This window comes from Panthera tigris, chromosome E3 (genome assembly GCF_018350195.1).
Source record: "Panthera tigris isolate Pti1 chromosome E3, P.tigris_Pti1_mat1.1, whole genome shotgun sequence".
NCBI classification, from domain to species: Eukaryota; Metazoa; Chordata; class Mammalia; order Carnivora; family Felidae; genus Panthera; species Panthera tigris.
In genome coordinates this window covers 21572150-21596337 of record NC_056675.1, presented here as the reverse complement: position 1 = coordinate 21596337, position 24188 = coordinate 21572150, and the positions used below count along the sequence as shown (strand labels likewise).

At 45.0% G+C, this 24188-nt stretch overlaps 1 long non-coding RNA gene across 1 annotated transcript in view; it reads left to right on the top strand.

Moving 5' to 3' along the window:
* Positions 1 to 23502, top strand: part of LOC122234642 — a 37871-nt gene extending 14369 nt beyond the window's left edge. Inside the window, exons 3-4 of the long non-coding RNA XR_006212509.1 lie at positions 21332 to 21395; positions 23121 to 23502. This is a non-coding gene — a long non-coding RNA (uncharacterized LOC122234642). The remainder of the gene's footprint in view (positions 1 to 21331; positions 21396 to 23120) is intronic.
* Positions 23503 to 24188: the final 686 nt, after the last annotated feature.

The following is a 24188-nucleotide window of genomic DNA, read 5'->3' as shown; positions in this document are numbered from 1 at the left end:
CCTCTGGCTCCAGACTGCTTGTTGTTCCCTCTCCCTGGAAGATTCTTCCTGTAGATATCCGTGAGACTCATTCCTCACCTCCTTCAAATCTTTGTTCAAATGTCACCTTCTCACAGAGGTCTGGTCTGGTGGCTTTCTCATGTAATGCACGCCGTCCCCCCCCCCCCCCCCCCCCCCCCCCCCGCCCCGGACCCTTCCCCATCCTTATTTATTTAATTTATTTATTTATTAAAAAAAAAATTTTTTTTTTTCAGTGTTTATTTCTGAGAGAGAGAGAGAGAGGGAGATAATCCGAAGCAGGCTCCAGGCTCCGAGCTGTCAGCACAGACCCCCACCTGGGGCTCAAACCCACAAACCGTGCGATCACGAACTGAGCCCAAGCCCGACGTTTAACGGCCTGTGCCACCCAGGCGCCCCGCCCCGTCCTCATTTAAATGGTGCCCGGAACATGATGTCATACGTTATTATTTTCGGTCTCCAGAGTGCTCGTTACTCTTGGTCAAACAACATATTGTACTTGGTCATTATTAAAATTTGGCTTACTCCTAGAATATGCGCTTCATGAGGACAGGAACACATTTCATCTTTTTTCTTTTCTTTTTTTTTTTTTTTTTATTTTTATTAAAAAAAAATTTTTTTTAACGTTTATTTATTTTTGAGACCGAGAGAGACAGAGCATGAACGGGGGAGGGGCAGAGAGAGAGGGAGACACAGAATCGGAAGCAGGCTCCAGGCTCTGAGCCATCAGCCCAGAGCCCGACGCGGGGCTCGAACTCACGAACCGCGAGATCGTGACCTGAGCTGAAGTCGGACGCTCAACCGACTGAACCACCCAGGCGCCCTCATCTTTTTCCTTTTCATGGGTATGTTGTCAGTGCTTAGAACAACCCCGGCAGGTCATAGTAGGGGTATAGGAGATATTTGTGGAGTGAAACTCCATGGTAGCTTTGCTTCTGAAAGACACCCTTAGGAGAATATGATAAAATGAATTGGCATCTTTTAGCCGCTCGTTCTGGAATTCTGGGATTTGGCAATGTGGGCCGGGCTCTGCTGGGTGGCTTTTCTGTTGTAGGCCAGGCGTGGCTGATCGCAGCCGGCCTCGCGTCTGTCTACACAGGGCCACTGACGCACCTTGACTTCTTCCACCTCGACTTTCCTCTCCTCCGATAGCAAGCTGGCTGGCTCGGGCTCATCCCGTAGTGGCTTCCAAGCATGTTGGCAGAGGCAATTCCCAAGCGTACAAGTGCTGTTAAACCTGCCGTGTGTCACATTTGCTGTGGCCTAAGCAGGTCGCGTGACCAACCCACACTCATGGCGGGAGGAGTTGCGAAGTCACATTGACACGGGGAGGAGAAAGGGCGCCCGGGTGGCTCAGTCGGTTCAGCGTCCGACTCTTGGTTTCAGCCCAGGTCATGACCTCAGGGTCCGTGGGATCGAGCCCCGTGTTGGGCTCTGCGCTGCTTGTGCAGAACCTGCACGGGATTCTCTGTCTGTCTTTCTCTCTGCTCCTCCCCAGTTCGTACGCACGCTTTCTCTCTCTAAATAAATAAATACACATTAAAAAAAGGGGAAAGAGAAGAATTTTGGGCCGTTTTGGCCATCTTCCATAGTAAACGTGATTCAGTTATCCTCTAAAAAGATAATATTCCATCAGTAGTGTGTTAAGGTACCTGTTTCTCCAACCCATTACGGGACTGTATTACCACAGGAAAATTAAAAGAATTCGCTAACCAGATAGGTGAGAAGTAATGTGTTATTTGCTCAGAGACTTTAAGAGACACTCCTGGTAGGAGGCAGAGCCTGACCTCTAAATACAGGCTCTCACCTGGCTTGTGGTACCTGCCCACTGTGGGGAGGGGCACCAGGGCTGCCCTTGCCTCTGGGCTCAGCCCCAAGTCCTCTGGACTTGCTTTGGCCAGAGGAGTATTTGCAGATGTGATGTGAGCAGAGGCTGCAAACCGGCTTAGTGCTCGCTGTCCCTTGTAGCTTTCTCATTGCCACGAGACCACGCTCAGGGTAGCGCAGCTGGAGAGTGAGAGACACTTGGCACAGAGCTGACTTAGCCCAGTCACCCGGCAGAGGCCGTCCGGGTCAGCTGACGGCCGGCCGACACACCAACACGTGGGCAGGCCCAGCCAAGATCAGCAGAGCTGCCCGGCTGCTCCTCTGCTGACTCTCCCTCCAGGTGTGTGTGTGTTCGTCGTTCCCATCTCCCTGGTTTTCCCTGGCGATCGAGTTTAACGCATAGAACTATGGGACTCCACAGTGCCGGGTGACAGAGGAGCCCGCTTAGACCCCAGGGTCTTCAGGCCTCCGGTAGCCCCTGTAGCTACGGCTGGACCTATGGGCTCAGGCATTCCGTGGGAGCGTCCTCTACAGCCCTGGTCGTCCCTTCCTGGGCTCCGGTAGTTTCTTCAGCTCTGGAGAGCTCTGATGGTGAGGAGGCTGTTTGGCTGGCCTAGGAAAATCTCCAGTCGTCAACAAGCTGGCCAGAGCCAGACCCGACATTCTGATGGAGAGGGTCATGAATGGCGGGAGAGGAGGCCGGCCGCGGCTGCCCAGAGCCTGACTGGAATGATGGATGGGAGGCCTAGCACGCCGGGAAGGATAGAGATGTTTATGTTTCCAAAGGCAGGGCACTTTCTCCCAGGGCACAGGGCTGGTGGAAACAGGGTCGGAACAAATCACTTTACATTTTCTCTCTTTGATTTTTTTCTTCTGATGAGAAATAACTCTTGCTCCCAGGGCACGATAGACCAAGGGAACTGTGTTGGAGCTATTACATGTATCCCATGAAAATATTTGTTTCTTGAATTTTCATCTTATGGGACTCTGACCTCTCTGAGAATATGATGAAAGCTATGGACCCATTCCCCAGGAAAAATACTCATAGGTGCAAATTTTTACTTATAATGCCAGGGGATTTATAGTTTCTCTGAAACCCACTCATGGAACCTAGATTAGGGGATTCTAGGAGAGAGGGAGGGAGAGAGAGAGGGAGAGAAAGGGAGAGGGAGAGAGAGGGGGAGGGGGGAGGGAGGGGGGAGTGGGAGAGAGGGAGGAGGAGAGGGAGAGGGAGAGAGGGAGAGAGGGAATATACTGGAAGAGAAAGGAGGAAGGCCATCGTGGGGGTGGTGCAAAGAAGTAGGGGGAGTTGAAACAAAATGTTGAGGAGTTTGAACCAAAGATTGAAGATTCCTCTGGTCCCAAATATATCCCTTTCCTTTCTTCATTCTTTCTTTCCTTCTTTCTTTCCTTCCTTCTTTCCTTCCTCCTTCCTTCCTTCCTTCCTTCCTTCCTTCCTTCCTTCCTTCCTTCTCTTTTTCTTTCTTTCTTTCTTTCTTTCTTTCTTTCTTTCTTTCTTTCTTTCTTTCTTTCTTTCTTTTTCTTTCTCTTTTTTTCTTATTTATTTGTAAATTTACATCCAAGTTAGTTAGCATATAGTGCTCTAATGATTTCAGGAGTAGATCCCAGTGACTCATCCCCTATGTATAACACCCAGGGCTCATCCCAACAAGTGTCCTCCCTGATGCCCCTTCCCCATTTAGCCCATCCCCCCTCCCACACCCCCTCCAGCAACCCTCAGTTTGTTCTCTGTATTTAAGAGTCTCTTGTGTTTTGTCCCCCTCCTTGTTTTAATATTATTTTTGCTTCCCTTCCCTTATTGTTCATCTGTTTTGTATCCTAAATTCCTCCTGTGAGTGAAGTCATATGATATTTGTCTTTCTCTGACTAGCTAATTTCACTTAGCATAATATCCTTTAGTGCCATTCCACATAGTTGCAAATGGCAAGATCTCATTCAAAGTTTCTCTTTGAACTGTACCTGGAAATTCCTGGGTTATGAGACATGAACATTTTTTAAAGATTTCTGGATGCCATTGCCTTGCTCTCTGGATTCATGGAATCAGATTTCAACTCCCACCAGTGATGTCTGAGGGCTGTGTCCCCCACATCTTTTCAGTGCTTGTGATTTTCTGACTTTTGCATATGAAACTAATCTGATGGGTGTAAAGTGTTATGCATATATATTTGGTGGTAGGGTGTGGGCAACAGCACATTTAAAAAGCCCTTCAGGCAAATTATTGAGTAGCCAGGGTCAAGAGCCACTGATCTATATACTGAAGATACCCATTTTCACTTAGTTGTCCGTCAGCAATTTCAGACTTAGTATGTCCAACACTGAAAGCTTGATTTCCCACCTCCTCCCCTCTGCTTACCCATTTCTCCTGGGATCTTACCATCTTGGCAAACAGCATGCATCATTGTTCTTCCAACTGGTCAAGCCACTGATTGCCCCACTTGCTCTGTCCGTTGTTTTTTTTTTCCCCCCAGTCCATCAGTCGGTCCTGCCAACTCTCCTTCTAAAATCCATCCATACCTTTCCCTGTATTGCCACCACCCTAGCCAAAGTCACCACCACGTTCTCTTCCCGGTATATTTACCACAGTGGTCTCCAACCCAGTTTTTTGTCTGTTTGTGTTTCTTTTTTGCCTTTGTTTTTACTCCTCTCCAGAGCATTCTCTACAGAATGAGCTTTCAAAAATGTGAACCAGATCATTTTATCCCCCTTCAATTGTTTCCCGAGTGTGAAATACTTTATTGTGTCTCTTCGGGGTCCTGTGGGGTTTGGCTTCTACTTACCTCTCCAAACTTCTTCCTTTGGTCATTCTTCTGTCTTGCTCGCTTTGCTCCAGCTGCATTGCCCTTCTGGTAATTCTTGGAACACTCCAAACTCAGCCCCTACGTCTGAGACCCTGCCACGTCTTTTCCTTTGATCATCCTTACTTGAGTCTTTTTAGACTCCATACTTATCACGTCTCAGCATGTCACCTTGCCTGAGAGCCACTCTCTGACTATCCTGGCCTGGAATCAGTCTCCTATATTCTTTAGTATAGAACTGTTGTTCCTTTATTTATTATTTTGTTGCTTGAAGACTTTTTGTATTCTCCTTCAACTAGATTATAAACTCCATGAGGCCAGGGACCATGGTTGCATTGCCAGATTTAGCAAAACAGACAACACAAAAGACCAGACAGGAATTATGTCAAACTTTATCACTTTGGGGAGAACTGACATCTTTATTATCTCAAGTCTTCGAATTCATGTACATGGCATGTCTCTCTGTGTATTTAGATCTTTGGTTTTCTTTCTTTCTTTTTTTTTTTTTTAATTTTTTTTTTTTTTTAGCGTTTATTTATTTTTGAGGTAGAGAGAGACAGAGCATGAACGGGGGAGGGTCAGAGAAAGGGAGACACAGAATCCAAAACAGGCTCCAGGCTCTGAGCTGTCAGCACAGAGCCCGACGCAGGGCTCGAACTCACGGACCGTGAGATCATGACCTGAGCCGAAGTTGGCCGCTTAACCCACTGAGCCACCCAGGCGCCCCTTTCTTTCTTTTTTTTAATGTTTGCTTATTTATTTTGAGAGAGAGAGAGAAAGAGAGTACCAGCGGTGGGAGGGGCAGATAAAGAGGAGAGAGAGAATCCCAAGCAGGCCCCGCTTGAGCATGGGAGCCTAGGTTCCCTGGGCTCCCATCTGTGAGATCGTGACCTGAGCCAAAATCAAGAGTCGGACGCTTACGCAGCTGAGCCACCCAGGCACCCCTTAGATCTTTGGTTTTGTAAGTTTTCAGCTTTATGGAATTTCTGAACATGTTTTTTTATACTTGGATTTATACCTATATCATTTTTTGAGCAATTATAAATGGTGTTATATTTTAAATTTTGGCTTCCATGTGCTCATTGATAGTACATAGAAATACAATTGAATTTTGTATATTTGTCTTGTATTCTGTCAACTGGCTGAATTCATTTATTAGTTCTAGTTGTTTTTTTGTGGATTCCTTGGGATTTTCTGTGTAGAACATCATGTCATCTGCAAATATAGACCATTTTATTTCTTTGTTTTTAATAGTGTTATTTATTTGAGAGAGACAGACACAGAGTGGGGGGAGGGACAGAGAGGGGCGGGGGAGAGAGAGAATCCCAAGCAAGCTCCATGCTGCCAGCACAGAGCCCGATGTGGGGCTCAAACTCACGAAACCACGAGATCATGACTTGAGCTGAAACCGAGAGTCGGTCACTTAACTGACTGAATCGCCAGGTGCCCTGTTTCTTTTTTGATTAGTATATTCCTAATTTTATTTTCTTACCTTATTGCACTGGCTAGAACTTCCAGCACTATGTTGAACAGCAGTGGTGAACAATAGCCTTGTTCTCGACTAGCTCATTTGTTTAAACGCAAACCTGCAATCTTCCATGGAGAGACCAAGCATAGGTGTTAATGTTAATCTCACAGTCAAACCAGGCCTCACAAGATACCACCTGTGTGATCTTAGAAGAGTAGCTTTTGCCTTCCCCATATTCCCTCATCCCCAAAGTTGAGATACTTGTGCCTTGGCTTTGTTAGAGGGCACACAGGATGCAGAGGTTGGGAGCTAGGTTCCCTGGGCTCGGATCCCAGCACCACCACCACTCCCAGCTGTGTGATCTCAGGCACGTTTCTTACTCTCTGTGCATCTGTTTCCTCCTCTGTGAAGGGAGGAAAATAAGATTAGCCACGTCATAAAGTTGTTGCAAAGATGGACTAAGTTGATAAGTGTAAAGCGCTTAATACCCCGCACCCAGGAAGAGCCAGGGAAGTGTTTGTTCTTGTTGTGAGGTTTGAATGAGGCTTGAACGTGTGTCAAATGCTTGGCGCAGGGCAGATGCTCAGTAAAGCTTTTTCTGACACTAAGTCTCATGCTAACTAAAAATAACTAAACAGCACTGAAGGGCTTGTAATGAGAAGCAACAACCTCCTTCCTCTTCTCTGGAGGCAACCATTTTTACCTTTTTGAGCTATTTTCTAAATAATGAGCTCCTTTACCTGTTCCTTGATGTATCAACTTTATTTTTTTTATTTTTATTTTTTTTTTTTTTAACGTTTATTTATTTTTGAGACAGAGAGAGACAGAGCATGAATGGGGGAGGGTCAGAGAGAGGGAGACACAGAATCCGAAACAGGCTCCAGGCTCTGAGCTGTCAGCACAGAGCCCGACGCGGGGCTCGAACCCACGGACGGTGAGATCATGACCTGAGCCGAAGTCGGCCGCTTAACCCACTGAGCCACCCAGGCGCCCCTCAACTTTAGATATTATCTGTTTACATCCTGAAATAATGGTGGAGGGTTTAGCTCTCTTATACTCCCTATCTCCCATCCTTTTAATATAACGATATCGCTGTTTGTAATTCGATCACTAGCCAATACTGTTCACCGAAGAGCCAAAAGGTGTGTTGTGATTATATTTCTTTTCCTGAAAAATTTTCCTATTGCCCTTCTTTTTTTTTTCTTTCATTTGTACTACTTGCCTTTCTCATACACATCATTTTTTCAAGTGCTCAATCCTATCAGTTACTCTATCAGATTCACTTTTTTTCTCCCCCAGTGACTTCCATGTCTTATATTATTTTCTGTTACTGTCATGACGGTCACAAAAAAATGAGTCTTTTTCCCTTTCACCTCCAGCCTAATATCACCCCCCAGTCCCCGCTGGCCGTCGTTACCTGCCTGCGTCTCTCTTTGTTCCTTTCCTTTTCTGTCCATTCTTCTGGTCATCTCACTTCTCTTTCCCGGCCATGTTCCTTCTTGGTCCATCCATGTGGCCTTCTCAACAGTCCACTCATAGAAGTAGTATTATTACTCTGTCAGTCAACTTTTGGCTCATTATAAATCAGCATTTTGAAGTGTTCTCATTTACATAGGGCACCCCAAAGATAACTTGATCCACAGCAAAAAGGGCAATTGTGCTAATGCATATGTGATTGAGGCAGAGCCCTTGCAGGGAGTAGCTAGCTAAGGGCAGCTGATTATAATGAAAGGCTTAAGTAAGGCAGAAATGCTTCAGACATGACAGGAACACAGGCTGAAAGACCTGATGATCTATTTCAGCAGAAAAATATCCATCAAAAGAGAAACCTCTCCTAAAGGAGTGCCCAGCCAAGGTGTGGGTCTTAGAAGAGCTGGATCCATATTTTAGGAGCAACAACCCACTTTGTTGACAGGTCGTAAGTCAAGAAACAAGTTTAATAAAGAATTCATTGAAAAACACTATTTCAACACCAAGCTATAAAGGTGGCCCCAGAAGAGTAGGACTTAGGGTTTTTGAACATATTACTGGTTGATATCAGGTGTTGAACTTAGAAAGGGTACTTCCCTAAGATTTATAGAGCAGTGTCCAAGCATCATGACCTTGGACCTACCCCAGAGGCCCATGCATTATCTAAAGGAATCCATTCGGACCAACTCGGTACCTATCTGGCTTTCGCTGGGCGTTCTCTGCTCGTTGATTCCTGTTGTGTACGAACTCGAGTTACCTCTAGACAATGGCTCTCACACTTTCCCCACCTAACTTCCGTATGACTGTTCAAACAACCGGATGGTGTGGAAACCAATTTGACATACATTTCATATATTAAAATAAAAAATAAAAAAAATAAAACAACCGGATGGTGGTCCCTGAAGGCCACGTTGCTTCATGGATTTAGGCTTCCACTTCACCTCCTCTTGGTGTCCTAGTCATTAGTTAGGATTTTACCTCCCTCGTTCATCTTCGACCCGTCCCGTGGCCTATGCAGCTTGAACGGGCACTGCTTCTCCAGCTCCTGTTTTATTAAACCAACTGCTGATGCCAGTTCCTTGTCTGGTGTCTGAGTTGGGTCCACCCCAGGCCTTCTTTCCCCGACCGATCCCCGCTTTCCCTGATACCTAGAAGAGGGCGTCTGGCAAGTCCTCTCATTCAACCTCCCTGCGTGGCATAATAATTTCTCTTTTCTCAGAGGTGTGACCTAAGGGTCATACTCCGAGGCCACGCCCATTATGAAACTACAGTGCGGGGCAAGGGAGGGGGAGACTCTATGTAGAAGCACACCCACCAGCTTCGGAAGTGCTCTTTGTTTCCACCCCACCTCAATCTCATGAACTGTTGAACTTAGTTGCCTTTTTTCTCCTTCTCAATCATCCTGCCAAATAGTAGCGGAGATGAGGTGACCCTGGACAGTGGGGAGGGCTGGGTATTGAAATCAGCTTGTTGGGTGCTGAAGCAGAAGCGGGGGGAGTGGAACAGAGAGGTCACAGCCGATGCATTCACCGGGGTGAGTTATGTCCTCAGTCAGCATTCATCCTCTCTATGCTTTATGCAGTCTTTTTTGACTCCCCCAGCTCACTGGGGCCGCACACATACCTGCGTCAGCCCTGAAAGGAGCCTTCTGAGGAAAAACAATCCCCTGAGGAAGGTTTTCCCCGGCCAGGTTCCCCTGAGACATCTGCCATCATTGCTGCCACCATCTATTTTCCTTCTGGTGACAGAATGCGTTATTCTCCTTGGGGAAACACTCCTTTCCCTGCGCTAAGCCTGTGTTCCAGGTAGCCTATGACCCAGGTGTGCTTAATCCGGGTTCCAGTCCCTCTGGCTGTCGTGTTCACTTAGGGATGGCACGTGACCCAAACTCATCCAATCACTTGTGATCACTCCTCCTGTCGGAAGAGTATCCTCTTTCCGTTAAGGTTGTTGGGAGGATAAAACCTAAACCCAAAACTGACGTCAGCCGTCATGCTTTGATGAAGAGTCAACTTGCTTGGTAAAGCAGCCAACATACAGGAAAGCAGAGCCAGGCAGAGATGGGAAGAAATGAAACTGAACTGGGTAGCCGTCATTTGAGCCCCTGGATCCAGTTGTGCCTGAAGCTGTATTTGCCACCCTTTGACTTTACAGCCATTTGAGCCAACAGTAGTCCCTCCTTAATTTTTTAAAAATTGATTGAATACTTTTATTATTGTTATTGTTATTGTTATTATTATTATTATTTTTTTTTTTTTACGTAAGTCAGTTTGAGTTTCTGTTCATTGCAACGCAAAGAATCCTGACTAGTACAACCAGTTATTTTATTGAAACTCCTGTACTCGGAGGAACATGTTTGCCAAGTTTTATGGTGCATTTTCAGATATTTGTCTCCCCAAAGTTCTGTTATGATGTTTTGGGATTTCTCCTCTTTTCTCTATACTCTTCCCCTCAAGGATTCTTTCTATCTCAGAGTTGGAACTATGATAGGTCACCCATGCTCCTCAGCGTCAGCAACCTATTTGGGAGTCAGAAACATACTTCACTCACATTTTCCAAAAGCAGTTGTCTTTTAGGTGGAAGAATTCACGACGTACGACTGGAAAGATACGGAGGTTTCCCATCTTATAATATCGCCGTCCTCAGCTTGTGAACAGGTGTACATTTTAGCAGGGAAACAACAGAAGGTGCTTAGGCTCCCAGGCCAGCCCACAAGACCAAATTCACCCCGTAGCGTAGGTGAACAATAGTGCTATCCCTGATTATCCCATAGGATCAGTCACCACTGATGGGGTTATATGGGGATAGTTCATTCAACATTCTACCCGGAGAGAGAGTAAAATCTGTTTCCCACCCGTATTCCTACCGTCTCTCACCCCCGACTGCCGGATACCGCGGCAAGGCTTCTACTAAAATTCTGGGACCTACCATTTCAGCGGGGTCCCCTGCAACTACCATTTGTATGAAGAGACTCTTTGGTCTAACCCAGATCATCTTCACTGGCTTGCAAAATTCAATATATACAGAATTGAACTCACTCCTTCCTCCCCAAACTGTCACTCATATTCCCTAACGTGGTGGGACAGCTACGGGCCCAGTTGCTGAGGACAGAACCCAAGGAGTCATTTAAGACACACATCCCCTCTTAGTTACTTGCTATCGTCAACCAGTCGCCGCGTCCTACACGTTCTCACCTCAGATGCTCATTACTCCGTTCCTTTTTCTCCACCCCTCTAGTCACCTTCGTCATTAGGCCTTCGTAAGTTCTCACTGGGGGCTTTCGCCTCGGAAATGGTCTTGCTGCTTTTTCCGGGCTCCCTTAGTCTCAGTTGCACACTTCGGCCCGGGAGACTGTTCTTCAATAGGAGTCTGGTCAGATTGTGGCCTGCTGACATCCTCCGTGGCCCCTCACAGGATTTAGGCTTAGGTTCACTGGCCTTATCTTAGCACACAGGACTCCATGTGATCTGGTTCTTGACAACTTCCCTTTTGCTTTAGCCATTTGGGGAGTGGCCACATTCATTCTTTCCATAAACATTTTTCCAGTGCCAGGGACTGTCCTTTCTTGGCACTGGGAATACAGCGGTGAACAGAAACAAAATCCCTGACCTCATGGAGCTCATTTTTTAAAAAATATTTTATTTATTTTTGAGAGAAAGAGAGCAGGCGTGAGCGGGGTACGGGGAGGGGCAGAGAGAGAGGGAGACCCAGAATCCGAGCTGTCAGCACAGAGCCCGATGCAGGGCTCGAACCCACAGTCTGTGAAATCATGACCTGAGCTTAACCGAGTGAGCTACCCAGGCGCCCGGCATGGGGCTTCTTTTTAATTGGGGATGGTGTGTATCAGAGGCAGTAAGTACGATGGAGAGAAAGCAAGAAAGGAGTAGAGAGTGACAGGTGAGGGCGGCATAATTTTAAAGAGGGCCCTCAAGGAATAGCTCAGTGAGGAGGCAGTGCTTGAACCTTGACTTGAAGGAGGTGAGGGAGCAAGCCATGTGGATATCTAGTGGAAGATGCTGTAAGTGCAAGGGCCCTGGGGTGATTTCAAGGATCGGTAAGAAGGCTAGCATGGCTGGAACAGAACGGGAGAGTGAGAGGGAGTGGGTTCAGGCGGATCACATTGGGTCTCGTAGACCCTTCGTTGTAGCTACTTTGTTATCCTGAGTGAGATGGAAAACCACTGGATTGCCCTGATCCTAAGAGCAATGTGCTCTGAACTTATGTCTTAAAAATGAATGATTTGTTCCCTAGAATGTGTCACAACTCCTCCTCCATCCTGACTGTGATTGACATTGTTCTCCCTGCTGGCAACAGCCCTCCTCACATCTTCATTTCTCTGAGTCACCTCTTCATCGGGACCTTCCCTTACCCTGAAGGTCGACGTAGGCGCATCTCTCGGTCCTCAGAGCCCCGTCATTATACGTGTTTACGGATTGAGGAAGTGAATGAGTAAAGGTGCAAATCTGGTGGAAAGTGAAGAGTGCCACGGATGCCAGGGGGAGGCAGAGAGGCAGACGCTCCTCTTAATAACTAACATTTCCCGAGCTCGCTATCTGCCGAGCATTACGCTAAGTGCGTCCCACGGATCGTGTCGTTTAGTGCTCTTCTGCTATTGAGGCTGTTTCGAAACCCATTTCACAAGGAGGAGACTGATCACGGAGAGGTGAAGTGACTTATCTCAGGTCCTATACCCGGCAAGGGATGGAGATGGGACTTGAACCAGGCAGTCAGGGTCCAGTGGGACTTCATACCCAGATAAGCGCCCCCCCTCCCCAGTTGTCACCTGTGGGACTTGGGGAAGTAGCTAAGATACCCTGGACACAGCTCCCTCATCTGTAGAATGGGAATGTGGTTATTTGTACGGATTACATTTGATGAGTCTGATAAAGATCCTCCAGTCCCCAGCTCATGGCTCTTCATGTGTTTTCTGAGACAGTTGTCCTGTCTCACAGCAAGACGGCCAGCAGACCCAGCCCTAGCAGCCAGCCTGCCCCATCTTTTAAAAAAATTTTTTTTAATGTTTATTTATTTTTGAAGGAGAGAGAGACAGAGTGTGAGTGGGGGAGGGGCAGAGAGTGAGGGAGGCAGAGAATCTGAAGCAGGTTCCAGGCTCCGAGCTGTCAGCACAGAGCCCGATGCAGGGTTCGATCCTACAACCCTGGGATCGTGACCCGAGCGGAAATCAAGAGCCAGACGCTCAACCGACTGAGCCACCCAGGTGCCTCTTCTAAACTATCATTTTAATGGAAAGAAATGAGTATCTACTGGGGGTTCACGCAGAACGTCACAAAAACGTAGAGAGGTGGCCTTGGGATAACCGAGGCACGGTGACGCTATGTGATGTGCTCCTACTCACATACGGGATTGAGGCAGAGCTAAACCGGGGTCCTGGAGTTGTCTGACCCTGGGACCAAATCGTTTCCTGCCTGCCCAGTGGCATCAGATAGAGGAGGCTCCTGCTGGACCGATGAGCGAGACTGCCCCAGGGGCTAACGCTGTCAGACAAGTACTTTGATTAGCTTCTCCAGTGGCCAGTGATACAAACCCACTATCAACTGGCTTACGTTAAGAAAAAAATGTCCTAGAAGGGACACTGGGATGTTTGACATAAGAAAAAACGAACAGTTAGAACCTGGGCAGGCTGCAAGCAGGATCTGTTGAGTCATTGAGATGCCACCGAGCTGTCTCTTGTCTCGTTCCCAGGTCACATATTCCCACCTCTATTTGCTGGTCGGTATGTATGCTTCGTACTTTTTCAAGAGACTGGCTCTGTCTGCTTTTACAATCCCGGCGGACCCTGAACTCCCAAGTTACAGGTCTAGCATCCAAACAGCTTCCCATATTCCCTAGCATCTATCCCTAATATCCTCAGTTCCAAAGAGAGAAGAGATCTGTCCCAAGCTGAACCTGTGTCCGCACTGACCCACTGAACTATGCTGTGAACCAGGGCCAAGTAGGCAAGTCAATTTGACTGAAGTCCAAAAGGGAAAAGGTAGTTCTCAGAGAAGAGGGTGGGTCAGGGGCTCTTGGGTCAGTTATGCTAAAAAAAAAGTTCTAAGTAAAATAAATGACAGTGAACTGATCATGAATATGAACACCTAAAATATTTTTTTAAAAGCAAAATTTTAAAGAATATGAACACCTTTATATGATTTAGCATTTTTCTTTATACAGGTAAGCTGCTCATAATGAAATTGAATCTAACCCTAATTGTACTACTAGGACTCAAAAGAAGGATAAGTTTCTAAACCTGAAATTCTAAAAGATTGCAATCAGCTCCTGTGGTTTGAACTTCAGAGAGTCTACAAAGTCAATAGTCTTTACAGGAGACTGTCATCCTAGTTCCCGAAAAGCCTCTGATGCCTCCTTTCATTTCTTTCACTTCTAAATTTTCTATTTTTTTTTTTTTTTACTGTTTATTTATTTTTGAGACAGAGAGAGAGAGAGGGAGACACAGAGCGCAAGTTGGGGAGGGCAGAGAGAGAGGGAGACACGGAATCTGAAGCAGGCTCCAGGTTCTGAGCTGTCAGCACAGAGCCCGTCCCAGGGGCTCGAACTCACGAACTGCAAGATCAGAACTGCTTCCTAATTTTCTAATTACCATTAGTACCCATAGCGTCCTGTCTTCTCTGAGACTTCTTTCCAAGAAGAAGTGATTCCTCGCTAATCAAGTTTTCTTTTTCAGCAGATCGGCATAAGCTGGAAAAGGAAGAGGCATGTTTCCGTAATCTTGATGCCTTTCTTCCTATAACTCCACTGCCTCTACTCAACACCAAGTATTTATTTATTATTTATTATTTTATTTATTTTTATTTATTATTGAGCACCTGTTAGGTGCCATGACTTGCAATGGAGGCAGGTTCTAGTGGCTGCTGTTTCATTATCTTGCTGCCCTGATAACAGATCTTCTTAAAGGACAGAGTCGCATTTTCTCAGGCTTTCTTTTATTTTTTTTTTTATTTTTTTTTTTTAACATTTATTTATTTTTGAGACAGAGAGAGATAGAGCATGAACGGGGGAGGGTCAGAGAGAGAGAGGGAGACACAGAATCCGAAACAGGCTCCAGGCTCTGAGCGGTCAGCACAGAGCCCGATGCGGGGCTTGAACCCATGAACTGTGAGATCGTGACCTGAGCTGAAGTCGGACACTTAGCCGACTGAGCCACCCAGGCGCCCCATTTCAGGCTTTCTAAAGAACATATTAAAAATTAGCTGGGGCGCCTGGGTGGTTCAGTCGATTAAGCGTCTGACTCTTGGTTTTCAGCTCAGGTCATGATCTTGTGGTTTCATGAGTTTGAGCCCTGAGTGGGGCTCTGCAGCACAGAACCTGCTTGGGATTCTTTCTATCTCTCTCTCTCTCTCTCTCTCTCTCTCTGTTCCCCGTTGCCCCCCTCACCTGCACTGTTTCTGTCTCTCTCAAAATAAATAAATACATTTAAAAAATATTTAAGCTAGGTTATACATGGATATCTCCAAATATGGATCTGGAAAATTCAAAATGAGTTGAAGATTTAACACAGGTTGCTTCCCCTCCTCCCCCCTTTTAAAGCATATACCAGAATTTCTTCAGCTTACATGTTTTCAGTACTCTTGGACTGACGACATGGTTTATACAGCAGGTTATGAGTCAGAAAGTATGTTGTTCCCTCTCAGAAGCTAACTTGTAATTGAACCTTAGCTGAAGTGTGTACCAAACTAACACTTCCTGTTAAGGATGTTGAAAAGTAGTAACGCATTCTTTGATTGAGCCAGCTGAGATGGTTTTGGGGGGAGAGACGGCTGGGGTCTGAGATGCGCCCGCTTCCTGTTTGTGTGTTTGATCCTGGGGCAACGGCCAGCCTTCAGGACAGCTGCTGGAGCAGCCCAATCCACGTTTGTTCACTAGTTTCTTTTGGTCAGGAGACGAACGCCATGAACTCTCCCAGTCTCCTTGCTGAGAGGGGAAGGATGCTGCAAAACCTGGCTTGTTGCCAAACCTCCTGGAAATGTCTATTTACCGTGCTTTGCAGAGAGATGTCGATGATTGAATAATGACGCTTGAGTTCTTGACTGCAGCCTGTGGGGGATGCCTCTCTCGTTTGCCACCTGAAAAGCTGCAATTACCAAAATTGCTTATAATGCCTCTCTTTTAGGAGTTCCTATTAGGAACCCCTTCAGGAAAATTCGTGCATGCATTCATCCATTTCTGCCTCCTCATGGCCCGTTTGAGCAAACCTGTTCTACCGAAGCGCAACGACCCTGCCTACCAGAAGAGACAACTCATAAATTTGGATGGCTAAGACGAGCTGATCACCTGGGATGAACCCAGTGGCATGCTGGGAGATGTTTGACAGACAGCTTGCTAAAAAAAATTAAAAGCTCTGATTTGTGGTGTCTGCCGATTTCCCTGGTGTAAATACGGTCTCCGCGGCTGAGTTCGAGCCACCAATGTGATGTCACTTGAAGGTGGATCTGGTGGGGAGTTGTGTGCCATGGCCCCCGTGGGTCCTGTGAGCTGGCTGTGTGTGTGCTACGCCCAGATGTTCACACCCCTGCTGCTGATCTTCTTTTCCCCCTCCCCCTCCCGCCCCCCTCCTTCTTTTCTGATCTCTTAACCCCAGCATTTGCTTTCTTCTCCCTTCCTTGTTCCTGCTTTGAACCCTTAACCTGTTCTGCAGCCCTGACTCAGTTCTCACCTCTGGCTCCTTTGGATTTCTTGTGTGCGATGTTCTCTTTCCAGCCCACGGGGCTCTCCCTCCTCCTGCCCGGCTGCTGCTTTGGCACTTGCCACTTCAGGACTCGTGGACAGAAACTCCTTCCCAAAGGCTCCACTCTGGGAAGCCAAGTCCCTGCTCTCATTCACAAGGCAGACAGGCTGCGGCTCCCACAACGCAAGCTGGGGGCGGTGGCGAGGGCAACATTCACAACGGACAGCACGGCCGTGATCGAGCGAGGGGACGGTGTCAAGGGCACGCCCAAATTCGGATCTCCACCCTGCCGCTTCTTCTTGTATTATCCTGGGCATGGTACTTATCTTGCTGTTTCTGGCTTCTCATCTTTAGCACAGAGGGCCTCATTGGGCTAGTCCTTGATGGAACAGATTTATATTTATAAAGTGCTTAGAATAGCGCCAGTCACCCAGTATGTGTCGTGCAAATGGTTGTTAAATAAATAAGACCCATTCCACAAATATTTACTGGGTACCTAGTTTGGGCCAAGTGCATGTAGGAGGCATTGTGGGCACTTTGGAGACCGAAACGGTTTCTTCTCTTCGCTGTTCCCAGTGTAGCTCAGGGAGGGGACGTAACATGTATACACAAACTGCCTTGATGGAAAGAAGGGAGGAAAATAACAATTATTGAGAATTATGTGGTAGATACTGTGATAGGGACTTAATATCCATTATTTTATTTAATATCATTTGGTTATTATGTAAGAGATATCATCTTTATAACATTTACATTAAAAAATTATTAGGAAGACCATGGGGTCCCTGGGTGGCTCAGTCGGTTAAGTGCCCACTTCAGCTCAGGTCACGATCTCACAGTTCGTGGGTTTGAGCCCCCCCCCATCAGGCTCTGTGCTGACAGCTCAGAGCCTGAAGCCTGCTTCAGATTCTGGGTCTCCCTCTCTCTCTACTCCTCCCCTGCTCACGCTCTGTCTCTCTCTGTCTCTCAGAAATGAGTAAATGTTAAAATATTTTAAAAAATTATTAGAAAGACCAAACATTTAAAATCATTTGCCTGCATCTTTTTCATGGATTATCAATAGTTCCTTTTGATTATACAGTTTTTTTTTTCCTGATGGGGCATTCATGTTTTTAAATGAATTTTTCCTTTTATTATGGATATTTCAAACATACACAAGATAGACGCAATGATATAACGAACTCCTAGGTACTTGTCATCCAGCCTCAATCATTATCAACCGATGGATGATAATTATTTTGATTTGTTCATATCCCTGCTCACTTCCCCCATCTAAGTTATGAAAAAGGAAAATTCCAGACATCCTATCATTCCACCGGCACCGTTCTCATTTTACAGGTGAGCAAAGGGAAGCTTAGAGACTTCAGATGATTTGGTGAAGGTCACACAGCTAATAAGTGGCAAAGCCGGGACCCAAACCTTGGTCTGTTTTACTCCAAAGCTTTTAACTGGAACGCTAAAATTTAAGAGAGGCTACAAGAGCTCAAGGGAGGGAAGAAAATGGGAGTTTAGAAGGGAATCCGAGACGGCTTTGCAAAGAAATGGCACTTTAGGCCATAAAGTGGAGGTAGAGACTTTTAAGAGAAATGAAGAGCTTGCATTAAGGCACAGAGGAAAGCGATTGTGCGTTGAGCAGTGGGTTTGAAGAGTATTATTATTTAATGCGTGGCAAGCAGGTTAACTTGATCAGAATCCTCCAAGGGGAGGGCCTTGTTTAAAATGCTGATTGCTGGGACCCCACCTTGAGGGAGGGACTGACTGTGGTTTGGGGCGTCCAGATCTATTTTTAACAGGCTTCCCTGGAGTGTCTGATGTGCTCTGCAGTTTGAGGACCGCATGGCCGCATTAGGCGCATTAGGCAGGACCAGCAGGACTCTGGAGATAATCACTCAGCAATTGGGCTTTTGTTTTCCACTGTCTGTTCAAATCCATTCCATAGCCCTGAGGGAAATCCCAGAGGAGCCCCACGAAGTTCCAGGTCATTGTCAATCAGGTCTCCGCTCATCTCAAGCCGAAGAAAAGTTTTATTGCAGCAGATACATCCCATGCAATACTTCAAATTCAGCTGAAAGATTTTTGCAAGGAAAGTGAAAGCCTAGGTCATGCTTGGGCTGGCAGTCTACACTGGGGAAGCAGAAAGCAGGGATCTTTTTCTCCTGGTTCAGACTCTCCTCTTGTCCCACTCATCAGATTGCTTCCAGATTTTCCAGAGCAGCAGTGGAAGGAGGGAGAGTGTCAGGTATAGAAAAAAAATCCTTTCTTTTACTTTAGCACTGCTCTCTGGAGAGTCAACTATTTTGGTTTTGCAGATTCCTAAATTGGTCTTCGTATGTGTTTGTCCTGTTATTCAGCTTTTATGCCGAGTTTTTAATCTTAGCAAGCCGTTATTTAAATTTCCAAGAGTGCTGCTTATTTTTATGGTTGGCAGCCTAATTTTGATTTAAGAATGTGACATCGACTTAAATAGCTCTTAGTACATTCATTAACTATACTTCCGTCCGAGTTCTCTTTGGATTCCCGTGTTAACTTTACTTCATTTGGTGTTAGTTCCTCTTTTACTCAGCCTCCTACCTCTCTTTCATGCTGTTTGCCTCAACTGTTTGGTTGTCTGGATTGATCGGTGTGGGTCTTCCAGTGCAACTGAAAATCACTGGCTCAGGCAGTGAAAGTGGATTATGATCACAGGGGATTTGTCGTGGGAATACATAAGGACAACTGAGTTTTCCTTAAAGAATGCAGAAGATGCTTGCATTCTGGGCAAGGGGACTCCTTATCTATTGGGCCATCTGGAAGCGCCTGGAGGCACTGATTTGCTTCTCGCTCAAGCCCTAATCCTTCCTCATGGGATCCACCTGTGGCAGACCCCCTACTGCATAAAGAGGAATGTTCTTTTACCCGGAGAATCAATAATGCAAGGATGATTCAATATTAGGTTATCTAAATTACTATGCTAATAAATCAAGGGAGAAAAACCATCCAATTTAGACAAACGCAAAAACACATTTAATAAATTTCAAAGTCCAATGCTGATATTAAACATTTGGTTACATTACAAAAATGGACATGTACCCAACACGACAAAATATGTAAAATTCACACACCTTTATACACATAGCAAAAAAAGTCGTTTTTCTTCACAGTAAAACATGGAAGGGAAAAAAAATGACACCTACAGTCACCACTATTAATATCTTTTTAGTATATAGATAATAAATGTTATATATAAAATTTAAAAATAACAGAAACATACAGTGGAAATTGAAAGTCCCTCCTCCCATAATATCATGCTCAGGAAATAACCGATATGAGTGTTTTGATGACTTTTCCCCAAATTTTACTTTCTTTAGCAAATACTAAGACTCATAATGTTTTTCAGACGGATTACAAAATAGGATCAAAGAACCAGCCAACGCACTTAGACAGGAGTGTAGAGTAGCATAATGGTTTCAATTCAGGACACGAAGCTGTTGTTGTTTTTAAATTCAAATCTATTTTTTTGAAGTTTTTATTTTAATTCCAGTTAGTTAACATACAGTATGGCCTTCGTCTCAGGTGTACAGTTTAGAGATTCAACACTGTCATACATTGGGTATTCATCACAGCAGGTGCACTCCTTAATCCCTAGCATCGGTTTCACCCATCTCCCCACCCACCTCCCTTCTCGGAACCGTCAGTTTGTTCTCTATAGTTAACATTCTGTTTCTCTCTCTCTCTCACTCTCTCTCTTACCACCCCCCCCCCCCGCCAAAGTTGTTATTTACAGATGTTTCAATTATTTATTGATGTGTAACAAACCACACCAAGACTCTGTGGCTTAAGATAACAACCCTTTTATTTGCTCAAGATTCTGCCAGTTGGAGTGGTTCTTTCTCCTGTCTCTTTCCATGTGGTCCCTCCAGCAGGGGAACCAGACTTCTTACAGGGTAGATCCAGACTCACAAAAGCACAACAGTAGAACCTTCTAGGCCTCCTTAATTCTTGGCACAGTGGAGTGCCATCTCCACTGCAGTCCATTGATTAAAAGGAAGTCACAGGCCCAGTGCAGAATCAATGGTAAGGGACTACACAAGGATGTGAATTCCAAGAGGCATGGTTTGTCGGGACCACAGTTTAACAGACTGCCACCACAGATGATACGCTTTTGGTTATAGACAACCCAAAAGAATCAACTGGAAGGTAATTAGTAAGAATAGGAGAGCTCAGTGAAATGACCGGCAACAGAGCAGTTGACAACAATTATACACCTGGGGGGGCCTGAGTGACTCAGTCAGTTGGGCGTCCGATTTCAGCTCAGGTCATGATCTCACAGTCAATGAGTTTGAGCATGGGGCTCTGTGCTGACAGCTCAGAGCCTGGAGCCTGCTTCCGATTCTGTGTCTCCCTCTCTCTCTGCCCCTCCTCCACTCACACTCTGTCTCACTCTCTCAAAAATAAATACACATTTAAAAAAACTTTTTTTAAGCAATTATATACCTAAGCAATGTTGCAAAGTTTAATAAAATCAGAGATAGTATTTACCATGAAAAGTTTACCATAGTTATTTTTCATGAACATTTATTTAGCCACTCCCACATAATGAGTATTATGCCAGGCTCTGGCGATATAGAGGGACACAGAATAGACACAGATTTAACCCTCATGAAACTTACAGTCTAGAGAAGTGGACATACATTAAACAAAGTCGCGGAGGTAGGAGAGAACTGGTGCATTAGTTAGCTATTGGCTGTGATGAACGCTGTGTAACAAATAGCTCCCAGGTCTTAGTGGCCTAAAAAAATAAATACCTATTGTCTGCTCCAGAGTGTCTATCGCTGGTGAATGCTAGTTTTGCATACAGGGTGGGCTCAGGTCTGTTCCACTCATGTCTCCATGTGAGACCAGCAGCTAATTAGAGTGCTCTCCTGCCAGATGACAGAAATCCAAGCCAAACCGTGCCTGCCCATTTAAAGCCTCTGTTTGCACTGTTTACTTACATTGTGTTGGCTAAAGCAAATCACATGGCCGATTCCAATAGCAATGAGACTAAGACGTCTAATTCTATTACAGGGAGGAAGTGAAGAAATAGACATGATGACCTAATCAACCACCATCAGTAATTTCAAAAACCGAGGTAAGTCCACTGGGGCTTGGGTGTCATGAATGAGGACAGTGGTGGGATATTTAAGGTTGAAGTGATTGATAGGTATGGGCCAGATCGTTTACAGCCTTGTTGGCCTTGCTAAGGACGTTGAATTGCATCTAAGGGCAATGCAAGGCCACTGGGGCTTTCAAGCATGAGAGTGATTTGGTCAATTTACCTTTAAAAAAAAATGCTGCTGTGTAAAGAACGGAAGAAGAAGAGAGAACATAAAATAGTTATCGCGTTGTTATAATAAGTTAAGTTGGTGGCTTGGCGTGGACAAGGAGACTGATGGTGTAGATGAGGAGAGGTCAAGGCGTTGAGATATGGCGTCCTTAGATTTGGTCAGGAGTTGGACGTGAGGTCGAAGGAGAGCTCAGGAATGACTCAGGTGCTGGACAACGGCACCAGGTGAATACAGGTGCCCTAATTGCACCGGGGAGGATCTGGCAAAGGAACAGAATGTGACGAGGTAGATTAAAAGTTCAGTTTTGGAAATACTGAATTCCATATTCTTGTGAGACAATAGCCATAAATATCTAGGGATAAACTTAACAAGCATTGTGAAGGATCTATATGAATAAAACTATAAACCTCTATTGAGGGCCATAAAAGAAGATTTGAATCAATGGAGTGTCAAACCTTGCACTTGAATAGGAAGACTCAAAATTGTAGAGATGTCAATTTTCACTAGATAAATCTATAAATTCAATGCAATTTCAATCAAAATTTCAATAGCATTTTTTTTTTTTTTCAGAACTGGTAGTGATTACCAGGGACATTCTCTAGAAGAAGAGTAATGAGAAGTAACCTTCTCCATTATATATTAAAATACATTATCAAACAACAAAATTTATAACAGCAGAACATAGACCGAGGGGGTGCACTGATAGCTCAATGGCATGGAATAAAGTGTGGAAATACGGATCCAGGAACGGATGAGGATTTAGTATGTTACCAGGATAGCATATCCATGTGGTGAGAGAAGAGACTCTTCAGTAAGTGGCTTAAAGACAACTGGATAGCTGTTTGGATAGAAAAAGAGACAAGGCAGCATTCATGAAGCTCTACTTTTCTCTTTTTCTCTGCTGTGTACTATTCTATTTCAGTATAGCATGGGTTAGTAAGTTATATTCCTATTGATGTGCTTTTAGGCTCTTCCTTTTTGTTATAAACAATAACGTGAAGAGATAATTCTTATATAGCATCTTGGGACAAATGTGTGAATTGTTCTCTAGTGCAGATGCAGAGATGTGAAATTGCTGGTTCAGAGTGCACGTACTTTTTTTTTTTTTTTAATGTATGTTCTCGGGTTGGAGCCCCCAACCCGGGGCTTGAACTCAAGACCCTGAGATCAAGACCTGAGCTGAGATCAAGAGTTGGACACTTAACCGACTGAGTCACCCAGGCACGCCTACTCCCCCCCAACTCCTTACTATTATTATTATTTAAGCTTAATTTTTTTAATGTTTATTTATTTTTGAGAGAGAGAAAGAGTGCAAGCGGGGAGGGGGGCAGAGAGAGAGGGAGACACAGAATCCAAAGCAGGCTCCAGGCTCTGAGCTGTCAGCGCAGAGCTCGACGCGGGGCTCCAACTCACAGCCGTGAGATCGTGACCTGAGCCGAAGTTGGACACTTAACCGACTGAGCCACCCAGGTGCTCTGTTATTATTATTTTTTATTAAGGACTGCTTCATTTCCATTTTGAAATCCCAGACGAACTCCAGCAACAGGGGACAAGAAAACAGGCATGAAATAAGCTCAAATAAAATGGATGGATCAAGTTAATAAAAATAAAAGCAGAAATAAATGAAACAAACAAACCAAGAACAATAGTTGAGATGATCACTAAAACCCAAAGCTGGAGTTTCTGAAAGAATGATACGCACATACCAACTTCCTGCACGTAGGATGAAGGCAAAGAGAGAAGACACACGTGATATGATGCAGGACGAGAGGGCACGGACACAGAGGAGATTCTTAAAATTAGGAGACTTCTTCGTGCAGCATCCTAGCTGAAGTCAGAGGGTGAGGTAAGAACTACAAATAAGGAAAGTTGCCGGAGAAATTCTTTTGTAAGCTGGGCTGATGTTGGAGGTAGATATGCTCTTGCAAAAATCTAACGATTTTTCTTCTTTGAATCCCATCGTTATTTTTTTGGTTCATGGCCGACTTATGTGAAAAATGTCTTTAAACTATTGAATTACCCTCAGAGCGAGATGCTCAAAGGTAGAAACGGACTGACCGTGTGGATAGCAGTCACGTCTTGCTCGTGTGAGGCATAACTTCTTTAACTGGAATGACAAGAGGAATTATCCACGTGGTTTAAATTGTTAGGCTCCCTTTTCCCTTCTTTTCTTTAAAAAGATTTTTTTAAAAATGTAATAGAGCATACATAGCAAATTCACATAATCAATGTGTGAATGATATGATCCAGCTATATAACTTTATACCAATCCATTTGAAAACCTAGATAAAATGGACAAAAATGTCAAGGAGATTATAAGTTACCAAAAATTGGTCCAAGAAAGCCAATAGAAAACACTTACAAAAAACAGAAATGGTGGTTAAAGGCCCATCTACCAATATGCCCCTCCCTCCCTATCACCCAATACTCAAGCCTTTTGTAGTTATAAGTCAAGTTCTACCAAATCTCAGAGGGGAGCTCGCTCACATCTTACATTTCAGAGCTTAGAAAAACACAGGGACCCACCAATCTTATTTTGTCAGGCTAGTGTATTTCTGATTTCAAGACAAGAAACTACAATTACAGGCTAATCTCAC